Consider the following 15,317-nt stretch of genomic DNA (forward strand, 5'->3'; position numbering starts at 1 on the left):
GCGAGATCGTGGATGCGCACTACTGGGGAGTCTCACATTAGGGCGAAACGGCCGTCCAATGCTTCCAGGTTTTTCATGGTGGGTTAACTTCAACTGACTAATAATCTCAACTCTATAAAATTACTAAAATCTCCACAAAACCCCTTCTGATTTTTAAAAATCATCATAACCCAAACGTGGTTTGTAGGTATCATTACCAAGGTTCGATTTGATAATTTCGAATAAACTGAGCATTGGGTAGATTGTTATAAATAAAAATAATATATTTGTAATATCCCAATGAGTAGAAAAATTAAATTTTCTGACATTTCGTGACTCAATGTAAGTCATGTTGTTCCGTTGTACTATTTAAACTTGGATTAATTTTGATTTGGTTATTTATTCTCCGAAGAAGTGGATTACACTAAGTCATGAAATGTCAGAAAATCTAATTCTTCTAAACGTGGTTACTATGAATAGTAATTGGTACCAAACTATCCCATTATTGGAGAGTATTAAATTCTATTGGTCCAATTTGTATTATATTCACTAAACTAAATGGCTCTATATAAGAACTTTCGTTTAAATTAGAGCGAATAGTTTCACAGTATTTGAGCGCCGAGTTCCTTGGAAAAGCTTGGATCAGATTACCAGGCGAAACGTTGGATTTACTTCAAATTCATTCGCTGAGATTTTACAAATATATTATTCCTATTTAATGTCTAAATGGCTCTATATCATATTGTATCTATCGGCTTTGAGATAATCAGAGACAGTTGTTAAGACATCAAACATAGATATTTATCTTCTGTAAACAAGATCAGAAAAAGGGAATAGAAGTAGAACTGAAGTTAATTGTAGGTTCAATTTAGCAATTTAGTTGGTTTTATTTTTGCTATAAGACATGTTAGATACAGTGATACTACAGTATAATATTCAAATAGGTTGGAAACTGTTTATCATTTTCCTAAAGTGATACCTTAAAACATTCGGTGAAGATCAGCTAAGTTATTTGAAATAAATTAATCAAGCCTATCTTTGAATAAATCAACAAAACTATCTTAGGATTGGGTTAACTTCAACAACTTTCAATGACCCAATATTAAGTACGACGTCGTACAAACTAAACAATAATAAATATTTTGCAGTCACATCAGTTACTAGTTGAATTGTATTGCTTCTGGATTTTCATCTTGAATAATAAATTGATAATAATCCATTTTCATATACATTTTTCTAATTCTATTTGACTCATATATATTCTATACTTAAATTCATGAGTCAATTACAGCTAGACCACCATGGAAAACTTGGAAGCATTTGATGGCCGTTTCGTCCTAGTGTGAGACTCCTCAATAGTGCGAATCCACGATCCCGCCTCGAGAGATTCGAACCCAGGACCTGTCAGTCTCGCAAGAGAACACTTAGCCCCTAGACCACTGAGCCTGCCGGTATCCAACGGTGTTAATGTCCAACTTTAACCAATTCACGAAATTGAGCAACCGTTCACCAATTGTCTTTAGTGAGTTGTTATCTCACAACAACCCGGTTGAACCTCCCCTGGTCACTGCTTCTAGTGGATGCTCACTGCTGAAGTGTCTCACAATAGGATAAAACGCTCGTTTATTGTTTCCAGGTTCTCCCTGGTGGTCTAACTTCAATTGATTCATGAATTCAACCATTATAATTATTAAAATCTTCACAAAACACCCTTCTGATCATATATATACCCTGTATCCAATCTAAACCTAGACAGATAGAAAATTGACCTAGAGAGAGGAGAGAAAAAAAACAGTTTTAACAACTATAAGTATATTTTGATAAAAATTATATAAAGAGATAGGTAAGAAAGATTATTGTTGTTAGAAGAAAGTAAGCGAAGGTCATATGATAAGTGACTATTGTCTCTGTCGCAAAATATATATATATATATACCTATACATAGATCACGTGAGACAGACTAACTTTGTCTCGTTATTTCTTAATTCTGATTGGTTGAAATTTAAAAAAAAAATCAATATGTAGTTTCTCTTATTTGGCTTGTAACTAACCGACTACTACTACTACTACTATGAAAGAACCCTAATCTGAATAAATAATGATACAGACACATTGTATATTGTTAGCGCTTAATGGTTGACATAGTTTATAGACTAGGCTAGGTCTAGGTCTGATTATAATATTAAAGAGAAGAAAGATTCAAGTAACTCGATCACATTATTCAAAGTATAGCAGGTTAGAAACAAAAAATGCATATTCCATAGATGGATGTGTATGCAAATTTTTTCTTTCTTTTTTTTTTTACATGTTGTGTATCTCCTATAAAACGTTATGTTGTGTGTCCGATTTGAATATAAAGGCAATTTAACCCTGATAGATAGATAGATAGATAGATTTATGCCTTTGACCTTGACATTGGTCACTAGGTTATACATTGGGTATGCAAATATTTATACATAAATGTAGACAACCTTCACAACATATCTACACTAGTATATTATTGACTATTACTATTCTATATACTAGGTAAATAAGATATGACTCATGGTTAAAGCTTAGTTGAATTAGAAATCTGATATTGTCTACTAGATTTAATATGTCTATCATACAATCAGATTTTAAGGAAATGGATGCAAACGAGACTTACTTTATTATTATATCAATATAAGATATTGGTTGGAGGTAGTCAACAAGAAACCTTGGACCTAGATTTCGTCCTACTTGGTACTCGTCATCAAGGTGTATTTGTAATCTTGAGGGAATTGATTCCCTTTGACCCTGTATCATCCAGCTTTATAGCCAGAGACGTTACCACTGGGCTATTCGAGCCACGACTGACCTCCTATAAGACTGAAATGTATTTACAATTGATTGATTACTGGATGGTGATCAATGTGATGTTTGTCAGGTCGTTCTCAGTGAAGATCGAATCAACATATTTCAACATCTAAAAGCTTTTCATCACATTCTATATCGAGTTCACTATTAACATAGATAGGATAATGTAAACGGTTATAACAATCAGACTGAGAAATTCCAGCTGGTGGAAGTATTTGGTTTCAAATCATGTTTTTAATATTGGTGGAAAATTGGGTTGTAATTTCAAAAATGATCTTAATTGACTGTTTGATTTACTAATCTCTCAAAATTAAAGTGCACTTTTTTCACTGTTGCATGTGTATGACAAGTGAGGGCTGTGAAACAGTGTTAGCCATGTGTACATAGAACTACTTACTTAAGATGTGTGAAAGTAGCCGGTACTTTTGTGTCTGTATGATGGAATTACCTAATAATCAGTGTCAGATCTTAATTACCCTATCAATTAGAAGAAAGAAAGAGTTAATATGGTTGCGAAAAATACATTACAGTGATAGTTGTGACATGTATTATGCAAGCTTAGCCATCACTTACTTTGACGCGATGTACGAGCTGAATTATGGTTAGGTTTATGAGAAGTTAAAGATAGATAGCTCAAAATCTGACACCATCCTCTGTACCCTTTGGCTTTTAGCCTAAACAGCAAATGGAACTTTAAGCTTCCTAGAAGTGGCAACCAAATACTGAAGTCGTTTTCAAGTCCTATTTTTATCTAACGCATGGTATTTAAAGATGTCGATCGAAGGTTAATTTCAATTAAATGACTGAATAGTCTGTAAAAATACTTAGACTAATATCAGGAATGACTTGTAAACGAACAATAGTTACTGTATTAGATAATTAAAGTGATTGACTCGTTAAGCAAAAATAATCATACACCCTTTCCTATACACTTTGCGTTACGACTGACAGACGTGAACAATCATAGGTTGTTTTGTGACATTTGTTTCTATACATGATTGTTCCTTGGTAAACTGATGGTTAGATTGTTTTACATTGAAATAGTAGCTTTATCGTCTGAATATTTGACCAGACATTACGAAATTAATTTTCATAATTAATAAGGCCATTTTGATACAGTGTTAACCTGACGTAGGTGTTGAGATCTTCAAATAGACATCCAAAGTACATATCACTATTGAGTGGCAACACATCTGGAATTCGAACTCATACATTTTAATTGATCGTAAATTAATTGTAAAGCTTACTTCTACTTGATGTGAGTACTGATGAAATTGCCTGAAACTACCATACAAGACTCGTAAACAATTTTATTCACAGAGTTCAATGTCATCAAGAGATCATTTCTAAACAGAGTAACGTCCAATAAATATATTACAAAATGACTCAACTCAACACTCACCTTATTATTATCAAAGGGCTTCAGAAAATAGGAAATAATAATCGTTAATTACCGAGTAAATGATTGTTAAACTGTACTTAACATTTCATTCTTTTACATATTTAGCAGCATCAGGAGAACCATGTTAGATGATCAACTAAAAGATCTAGAAGTGGATTTCCGTCATGAATAAACAGTAGACAGAAACAACATTCATCACTATTCAGTCATAACTTCATATATTTTATTTCAGTATGGGGTTGTTCAGCTTTTTTTGATTGAGATCATGAATCGATCAATTTTAGACCATCATTGAAAACCTGAAAGTAGTGAACTTCCGTTTCGTCCTAATGTGGGACACCCCAGGGGTGCTCATCCACGATCCCATATGCGAGACTTGGACCCAGGACCTTCGGTCTCGCGTATGAACTCTTAACCTCTACACCACTGTGCAACCGGCATCCAACGGTGTTAATGTCTAACTTCAACCAATCCACGAAATTGTGCGACCACCTTCCATTGTACTGAGGTAGATACCTGTCTCTACGTATAATAGTTTAGCTCCACTTGTCACAGTTTCTCGCTAGAACTTCTAGAATTATCTCTAGAAGCTAGTATTAAGCACATATTAATTATCAGTATAGGGTTATGGAGATTGATGAGTTTCTTTTTTGTTTGTTTTAGATCATAAATCAATCTCATCCAAACAACATGAGTTACTTTCTTTCACTGATGTAATTATTCAAATGAATTAAAGTTAAAAATTATCTCATCTGCAGACACTATCAGCAACATTCTACTGTGGGAGAGAACAAACGAGATTTCAGAGGAGGAAGAAATCTGGAAGAAGCACTGGAAGTGGATAGGACGTACATTAAGGAAAGCATCCAACTGCATCACAAGTCAAGTCCTCACATGCAATCCTCAATACCAAAGGAGAAAAGGAAGACTAAAGAACACATTACGGCGAGAAATGGAGACATATGAGAATAATGAACAAGAATTGGATGGAAATGAGAAGGAAGGCCCATGACATATTGATTTCAGTCAGTCAGTCACAACGTAGAACTTCGTACGTACGTACATCAGTTTGAGTTGCCATACCACATTATCACAGAGATCCTGTTGTCGATTCAAATTCTATTGTGTTTGAAGTAGTAAGAGTATAAACAGTAATCCGAAGGATTAGGGTTTGAAGATGTTATTCAAGGAATATAACCCAATGAAATAATTTTGGAAAGAGAAAAAAGATAGAGACATGAATAATTCAGAAGATTAGAATTTGGGAGAACACAAAGAGTGGATGTACCTTCGCCATTGCAAAAGATTTTGAGCCATCTCATTCAAGGTTTCTAACCATCGGTTGCTATCATCTCGCGAATCCCAACCAGGTAGTCTACACCTACCAATATGGCTCAGTCCACTTGTTAGTGACTTCATGGATTTGTGCCACGTTTTGTTCTGGCCGCCCCTAGCTTTCTTCCAACCTACTCCTACACCATAAAACATTGCACGTCGGGGCAGTCGGTGGTTGGGCATACGTGATACGTGTCCCAGCCATCTCTACTGATGAAGTTTCACTACTTCATCAATGGATTTGCCATCCTTACCTAGTACCCGCTTCCTAACAACTGTATTACTTACTCGGTGGTCCCAAGAGATTGGGTTGGAGAATGCTGGTCGGCGACCTACGCTCCATTGGGAGTAACAGACGTAAGTAAGTAAGTAAGTAAGTAAGTAAGTAAGTAAGTAAGTAAGTAAGTAAGTAAGTAAGTAAGTAAGTAAGTAAGTAAGTAAGTAAGTAAGTAAGTAAGTAAGTAAGTAAGTAAGTAAGTAAGTAAGTAAGTAAGTAAGTAAGTAAGTAAGTAAGTAAGTAAGTAAGTAAGTAAGTAAGTAAGTAAGTAAGTAAGTAAGTAAGTAAGTAAGTAAGTAAGTAAGTAAGTAAGTAAGTAAGTAGGTAAGTAAGTAAGTAAGTAAGAAATGTCACTGACCTCTAGCCAAATCATCCGGCACTTGGTGCACTGAATATCGAACAGTTCATCGATCCCTATCAAAGTCAAGCATCAGTTAATCGTACGCCATAGACTGGTCCATATGGTTGTGGTCACACTTTCGCTTGTACCTACTCTGATTAATATATTCCTGTAATAACGTCTTTTGTTTTATACAGTCTTCAGAGCATCCATAGTACCATAGTAAATAATAGTTTCTAACTAATTCAGTAATGAATAATAAAAATAGAATGTTCATGTTTTTATTTTGTTTATTTAATAAATTTATTTATTTAGTTTAATATTTAGGGCAGTAAAACAACAACAACAACAACAACCATAACAATAACAATGAACATAATGATCAATTCAGACAAACAAAGCTTTTAGATTAAATTTAAGTAATAACTTAATTATTCTATAAAATTTCTATCTAAAATTAGACACCATTTAATGACACAAAATTTTCTTTCTTTATATGATATTTGAGATGATGATTTGTATATATGTTTTGGTAATGGTTTGTTTATTCAATTTATCATGTATATTTTTTTGATTCATGAAGTTTCAGACCACTGAGCCAGTATCCAACGGTTTAAGGCAGTAATTCAATGAAGAGAATGGTGGACGGTGGCACAGTTTCAAGAATTGGTTGAAGTTAGATGGCTTAATGGTCTAGGGGTTAAGTGTTTACGCGCGAGACTGAATGTACGGGAACTGAACCCCTGAACGCGAGATTATGGAAGTGCACTATTGAGAAGTCTCATACTAGGACGAAGCAGATGTTCAACTCTTCCAGGTTTTCCTTGATGGTCTAGCTTCAGTTGACTCATGGTTTCAACTATGAATATACTGAAATCTCCACAAAATCTCCTTCTGATTATAATCGTGTGCTCACTAGTGACTGATTTCAAGAGATATTTCCTGGAGTTCTAGTGAGAAGCAGTGACCAGGGGAGTTCAATCAGGTCTGTTGTGAGATAAAAACTCACTGAAGACATTGGTGAACGGTTGCTCAACTTCGTGGATTGGTTGAAGTTAGACCTTAATACCGTTGGATGCCGGTTCATGGTCTAGATGTTAGGCATTCGTGCACGAGACTGATAGGTCCTGGGTTCGAATCTCGTGAGGCGGGATTGTGGATGCGAACTGCTGTGGAGTCCCATGACAAGACGAAACGGCCGTTCAGTGCTCAATATCTAAAAAAACTATTGAGCATAATCAAAAGTTTAATCTTGCAAAATTTAGTTAATTGTAGGTTAATCTGCTTCAGTAGAATATTTTTTCAAAATCCCCCCATGTCGAAGAATTAATTCAAAGAAGGAATGAGAATTGGAATTTGTGTACTGTAGAGACTTAATTCAATCGTAATCTTTGTGCATAAAAACATGTTCAATTTTTTGTTCTATAGTGATCTTAACCTTCCTCTTCATGTTTCAGTCTAAATAAACTATTATTTTCTCCTCTTTTCTTCAAAACAATTTTTTGTCGAATATTAATTATGAACTAATCATAGATAGACCAATATTGAATACTTGAAAGCACTTAACTGCCGTTTCGTCAGTGTGACACTCTTCAGTAATCTAAATCCACAACTTCACACTCAGGAACGGAATCCAAGACCTTCAATCTAACACGAAAATGTTCACCCTCTAGACCATCGAACTATCACCCAGCGGTGTAAATGTCTAATTTCAGTCCTTTCATGGAATCGCACTACCATCTTTCATTGTTTGTGGTAGATAATTGTCTAACACACAACATGGTTGAACTCTACTGGTCACAGCTTCTCATTAGAACTCTGGGAGCTTGTCACTAGTGAACACATGATTATTATCAGTAAAGGGCTTTGCGGAAATGATGAAGTTTCCATAGATTTTAAATCAAGAGCTGACCTTTGTCGGATCATCATTGAAAGCCTGAAAGAATTGGTTCAGTCCACGGATACGAGATCGTAGACATGTATTGCTGAAAAGTTCCGTACTAGGATGAAACAATGATCCAGTGGTTTCAGGCTTTCAAAAGAGTAGTCTAAGATCATGTTATGCTTTAAAAATTAGGGAAATTATTTAACCTCTCTAAATGCTGTATAGATAATTGTTACCTTGCTATCATTACAACATTTAATTATTTTGATCCTAATACTTATCAAGCTTCAATTATCACTCATCCATAAATTATCATCACCTTAACATTTTTCAGTAACCATTAGATTATGACATCTTGTCAATATTTGATTTTTCCTATACAACTTATGACTTGATACCGGTTTGGTCATTTAAAGTTACACAGTACCCTATTCCTGATAAGTAAATCAATAATGAATATGTTAATCAGTTTAGGTAAGTAGAATTTTCCCGAAGAAAAACTTTATTCCCTGAATTGTTTTCATTCTATTTCAATGGTACAATGAATTACTTTCGTTATTAAATAAAAGAAATAACTAGACGTTAGTTCATAAATAACTTTACACAATGTTAATGCTGATGTCTAAAGTGTGAGTAAGATATGAAAACTATGAAACTATTCAATGTTCAAGGTTTAGTGTAATCAAAGAAAGTGAAATACCTTTAATCTCTTTTATCTTTCAAAGTTTATAGGGATTTTTTAAAATGTATTAATCTTTAATAGTTGAGATCATGAGTCAATCGAAGCTAGATCACCATTGAAAACCTGGGACCACTGGATGACCGTTTCGTCCTATTGTGGGACTCCTCTGTAGTGCGCATCCATGATCCCGCCCTCACATGGAATCTCCAATACCAAAGGAGAAGAGGAAGACCAAAGAACACATTACTCCGAGAAATGGAGACATATACATGAGAATAATGAACAACAATTGGATAGAACTGGAAAGGTAGGCCCGTGACATAATGGGTTGGAGAATGCTGGTCGGCGGCCTATGCTCCATTGGGGGTAAAAGGCGTAAGTAATTAGGTAAGTAAATATTCTTTAACTGTAGGGATGATGCCGTTGCTTTGCCAAACCTCGTCTCTACGTCTTCATCAGATCCTACTTGTTCATCGATGATGTTACCCAGATAAGTGAAACTTTCCATCTCCTCCAGAGTATTCCCATCAACTGTAATCTTGTTGTTGTCTTCCGTATTGCACTTGAGGATCTTGGTTTTTCCCTTTTGCATTTTGAAATCTACTGATCTAGAGTCTGCTGCTAGACTGGCAGTCTTGACCTGAATTTGCTGTTGTGTATGTGATAGAATAGCTAGGTCATCTGCAAAGTCGAAATCGTCTGATTTCATTCAGCCTGTTCATTTTATTCTGTGCTTCCCGTCAGATGTGCAGGCATTCATAATCCAGTCAACCACCAGAAGAAACAGAAAGGAGGGGAGTAATCAGTCTTGTCTGACTCCATTTCCCACTTGGAATGCATCTGTCAACTGTCATCCATGCACGACTTTGCGGTATAGTCCGTCTTATGAATTCCGGATGATGTTGACGTGCTTCATTGTTACTCACTCGATAGTGTAGAAGAATTTTTCACAAGTCTGTCCTATCCACAGTGACATTACTGGTGGTTAACTTAGGATCTTTGTTAGGTGATGCAGTAACACGGAGCTGCTTGTTAAATGTTCGTTTCGAGTAATAATTCAGGTAATATCATGAATTGCAAAAAAAAATCGGATTGTTATTCATAGGGATTTAAAACATTTTCTATATGACATGTCATTGTTATGCTTGTATAATTTAGTTATGGAACTATTCATCAACATTTAGGGTATTCGAATTTGAACCACTAAGTCACCGGTTAGTACTCAGTTCCATCTATTTCGCTTTGAGCGAAGTAGCTCTAACACTTGAAGTGTGGATCGAAGCCAATCGTGTGAATTTGAACCTGTTGAGTAAGCTAAAAATAATGATGATAATTTGGATGGGTGCAAAATAAAGACAAATAGAGTTGATGTCACTAAACAGACTGGACGACTTTTACACAATGACTCGCTGAAAGTGGCAACCACACATAACTAAACGGAGAAGAATGGACTTGAAAAGAGCTATGTCTTGATAAAAGACAATTACGTGAGTAAGTATCATAATATATATATATTGTTGCACAAGACAAAGCAACCGATAGTAATAGATGTCAACTACTTAGGAATAGCATGTTACAGTAATAATAAGCTGTTTAAGGGTCATAGTGATAATTACTGTTGTTGTAATAAACTCAACGGATAATAAAACTCATTAATTTAAATTAAACCCAATAACTTCATTTTGTATTGTCAAATAGTTGTTAAGAGAAATTCGTCCTGAGATAATATATTTCATCCAAAACATGAAAGACCTTTTCAGATACATTTTCTCATTTCAGCTTTAGGTGTTCAGAAAAATTAAGCTTCATTATTATTATCTAACAGGAATATGCTAGCTATATACTATAAATTGTTTAAATGATCTTTAAGCGAAAAATCTGTTATTAAGTAACAGAATCTATAAAGAAGGTTTTGTGGAGATTTTAGTAATTTTATATAGTTGAGATCATGAATCAATTGAAGCTAGACCACCATGGAAAACCTGGAAGCATTGGGCGGCTGTTTCGTCATATTGTGCTCACTAGTGACTGGCTCCATGAGGTATTTCCTGGAGTTCTGGTGTGAAGCAGCAACCAGTGGAGCTCAACTAGGTCTGTTGGGAGATAGTAACTCACTGAAGACAATGGTGGACGGTTACTCAATTTCGTGGATTGGTTGAAGTTAGATACAAACACCGTTGGATGCCGGCTCATAGTCTATATGTTAAGCGCTCGTGCACGAGACTGATATGTCCTTGGTTCGGATCTCGCCAGTCGGGATCATGGATGCGCACTGCCGAGGAGTCCCACAATAGGATGGGACTGCCATCCAGTGCTTCCAGGTTTTCCATGGTGGTCTAGCTTCACTTGACTAATGATTTCAACTGTATAGAATCTAGAAAGTTTAATCTTTGGCGGTATAGTTATTCTGAAGGTGACTAAAATAAAAATATAAACAGTCGATCGCTTTTTAAAAATTACTTGATTTAATCATCTTAAATGATAACACTTTATTATTTGAAACGATCATGCTTGTTTAAGTTAAAGGATCTTTATTAGTGTGCCATGATTTTTTGGATATCATATTTCGGTGTAAAACGTCGTGGTATGAAATCTTAAACAATTTGGTTAAACAGTATCTTTGTGCCAGCAAAACACAGTTTAAGTTAATCACCTGTAATCAAAGATGGATAGTGGCTAGAAGTGGAATCCAGGACGCGCGTTTCGTCCTATTCGGTACTCGTCAGCTGGATGTACCTGCATCTCAGTCCCAAATAGGACGAAAAGCGCATCAAACTGGATTCCACTGCTAGCCACTAGCCATCTTTGCTTACTGTGCTTGTGAATTAATGCTATATCAAGGCAATACGCACAGTATGCACATATGCCAATTAGAGAGTGATCAGTTGCAGTCCGAAGCATCAATGGGAAGATTCAAACAAACAATACTAAGTGAATAAACTGTACCGTTTTTTTTGTGTGTGTACTAGGATTTGCTCAAAACACCTTCGATACTTGTTTGGTTTTTTTTCTAGAAAAGTTTTTAAATGATTTTGATACAAGTTATATCACTATAATATAATGAAATGCTTTTTAGTATGTTTTGTGTTTTACTGTAATGGACGAGTTCGTAAGAAAAAAAAGCTTTATTAGCTCTAGTGGTCTCTTTTTTTCTAGAATTGTTTCGTTTTCTAAAATGGTAACTTTTTCGTCGCCATACCTAAAGGTATTGAGATCGAAACCGTGTGAAATCGTGATTGGACACTATTGGGAAGTTTCCTGTGGAAACAAAACATTTACTCTATTCGCGCTCTTTCTCTCTCTTGAAATGACATTATTTACCAATGGAAAATTGTAAGAATTTGTCAAATAAATAGATTGAATAAGTTAAGATAGTGGTTGGCCACATTGCAACTTGATCGATAGTATCCGATCAGTACTAAGAAGGACTTGACACGCATGACATTGATCACCACCCAGTGATCAATCAATTGAGATTGAATTAGTCTCTGACCATTAATTGAAGTACAATTATCAATATTACTGATTCTAGATGTCATAAATGAAGACAATTTAACAAAGACAAAAACTGATAATGTTTAATTATTTCATCTCCTAATTTATATAAAATAAAGTCTGATAAAGTATGTAGACACTTTTTCTGAAATCGCATTAAGTGAAAACTAAATATATACTGTTACAAAAATTCCCATTTAAACACTTGAAAACGCGATATCAGTCCTTGAAGTCACTAACTTCTGGTCTGAGCCATGTTGATAGATACAGAATACTTGGTCGGGGTCTGAGCAACCATCGTAACCAATGCTTGGAGACTCTAGGTGACTGGCTCAGAATCGAACACAATGTCGTAGGTGTATACACTGTTTGTCTTCGTTTAAGCTGTGAGATTAGAATTATTTTATACTTTTTTTTCTCAGAAGGGGTTTTGTGGAGATTTACTATGTACATAGGACAAAGCGCGAGTTAATTGAAGCTAGACCACCATGGAAAACCTGGAAGCACTGGACTGCCGTTTCGTCCTATTATGAGACTCCTCAGCAGTGCGCATCCACGAACCTGCACTCGCGGGATTCGAACCCAGGAACTACCAGTCTCGAGCCAGGGCCCTTAACCGATGGTGGTCTAGCTTCAATTGACTCACACTTCTACCTTTTTTTCTGCCAACTAATTCTTTCTTCCTGTTTTATATCCTTATACACAATCTTTTATAGATTATTACCATTGAAGTAACTACTTCTATGAATTTGATGTTTATTTTGTTGTGCTAATGAGGTGTGGCAACTTTGACCAATGCATATATATACGTGGTCCTACATTGTAGCTGACTGACTGACTTGAAAACATTTATTGAAAAAAGTCATTTTTACTAGGTGTTTTGAACATTGTAGTGTTGGTATTTGTGATGAAGATCATTTCTGATACATGTTCAGATCATTTAGGGAGCGTAAGATTTTTTAAATTCATAGATCCATCATGTTGACGAGTATCAATGTGTATCACATATGAATTAACCCCACAATAGGACGAAATGGCCGTCCAGTGTTTCCAGGTTTTCCATGGTGGTCTAGCTTTAATTGACTCATGCTTTCAACTATGAAAAATTTGGTTAGTTAAGCATATTATACCATGGAATGACTTCAACTAAATATCTATTGAATAATAATGGACAGCTATTACTATTAATAGTTGTTCTCGCAATTCCGATATGATTGAATTCTCTCAGTCAATTTGTCACATCAAATTTCTTCCGAAATTGATGGCTAGTCAGCAAATAGTTATTATTAGCATAGACTATTCAATCGACAGTTCAAATAATATACTCAGCAATGAAGAGCTTCGAGAGGAATTATTGAACTTTTAACAAAAAGCCTTAACTAGTGAAATTCAATTATCCCTGGGGTGAAACAAGTATCAATATTGCCGATGTTTCAAGACTGTAAACTATCAGTTTTTGTATAATAATCCAGTTTTGAAATTTGATATCAAATTCATGATCTAAAGTATTTCATTCTTTTGTTATTAACCCACTCTATAATGTAACCAAAGATGGATATTAGCTAGCAGTGGAATCCAGTTTGACGCGCGTTTAGTCCTATTTGAGACTCGTCAGCAGGATGTGTCTGCATCTCAGAGTTGATGTTCACTCTGGGACTCGAACCCAGTACCTTTTGCTTCAAACGCTACCGCGTTATCCACTGTAATAATATATCATGAAATGAGAGATGGATTCATTTTCTGCTACAAATTGTCAAATTTTCCCTTAGTGATTAATACCAGTAGGTATTTCATTCAGTAAAATATGTTTTCAAAAAATCTAAATAAAACACAAAAACTGATATTTAGTTCAGATAAACAGAAAATCATTTAATTTTCAGTGTCTAAAATCTAGCCACAATAATTGATCACTGGGTAGTTATTAGTGTCAAGTCTGTGCCCAGTTTTTACTGCCGATAGAATTTTATTAATCAATTTGCAACTTATCCACTAGCCCAAGTGATTCAACTTAACTTCAAACTATACCTAGTGATAAGTTCATGGGGATAGATGACAGGAAATCTTTCTTGATCTATTTTAGAACATGTCAGAAAAAGACATCTATAATCTTGAAAGAAATAGTACTCTTCTTGGTGGTGTTTTGTTCTCTGAGCTGGATGGTTTGGTCATTTAGCACATTGAATTCGATCTAATTTACCGACTAGTGTGAAAAATTATAGACAAATATATAGGACCAAAAATCAAGCCAATAGGAAATACAACCAAAATAAAGAAATAAACAATGACAGGTCAAAGGTCAACAATAACTAATCATGGTCTACAGGACAAGCTGTGAGATAGATGTAGAGAAATTCGAACACTTCACTTTTACCTTAAGTCTGTACTGATGATATTGTTTAGAACAACGATGAAAGTTCCACAATCAAACCATCCAGCTCAGAGAATAAAACTCCACCAAAATCATCCACCTCAGTTATAAATCTTCTTCACCATCTTATAGTACTCTTCGTATGATTCCAATCAGGTTGACCTGGTGTTAGAATCAGAAATGTTATTGTTGTTCTACTCAGATCACAACTTTAGTTCTGTATGATTGAGATATTTGAACTAATTAATCACTAAGTGTCAATCAAGAATGTTTAGATCTAAATCAAAAATTGTTCCTCTTAGTTATTATTTTTTTTTTACCTAACTCTTGTTGAAACCGGAAAATTAATCAAAGTAATCAAAAAAACATCTAAAAAATAGGAACCTGTTTAAACTTGTTGTTAGATAGTTTCAAAAAGGTTCATTAAGGTTATTTCATTACTAAATTATGGTCCAGTTATTCATGGGATAATTAGTAATAGAAAATTATAGGTTTTCAAGAAAAATACTGAAGTTTTCAGTTGACTTTCTTAGTCGAAACTGTAGATATTAACTTCATTTAGTGATCAAGTTTATACATCCTGACGGCTCAACCTTGCTATATTGTCTGGGATATCTTTTCCTTTAGGTTCTATCATTCCAGGTAGATTGGTTGGAGAGCAGTGACACTAAAAGTAGTGATTTAAGGTTTGAGGGCTACTATACAATAAGGTGTAT

The 15,317-nt window shown here is 34.9% G+C and overlaps 1 non-coding gene across 1 annotated transcript; it reads right to left on the bottom strand.

Moving 5' to 3' along the window:
* Window positions 1-13,875: 13,875 nt before the first annotated feature.
* Smp_tRNA_00610_Pseudo_TTG.1.1 lies at window positions 13,876-13,947 on the bottom strand. The gene has a single exon. It is a non-coding gene (tRNA).
* Between the last annotated feature and the right edge of the window lie 1,370 nt (window positions 13,948-15,317).

This window comes from Schistosoma mansoni, chromosome W, assembly GCF_000237925.1.
Source record: "Schistosoma mansoni strain Puerto Rico chromosome W, complete genome".
In the NCBI taxonomy this organism is placed as follows: Eukaryota; Metazoa; Platyhelminthes; class Trematoda; order Strigeidida; family Schistosomatidae; genus Schistosoma; species Schistosoma mansoni.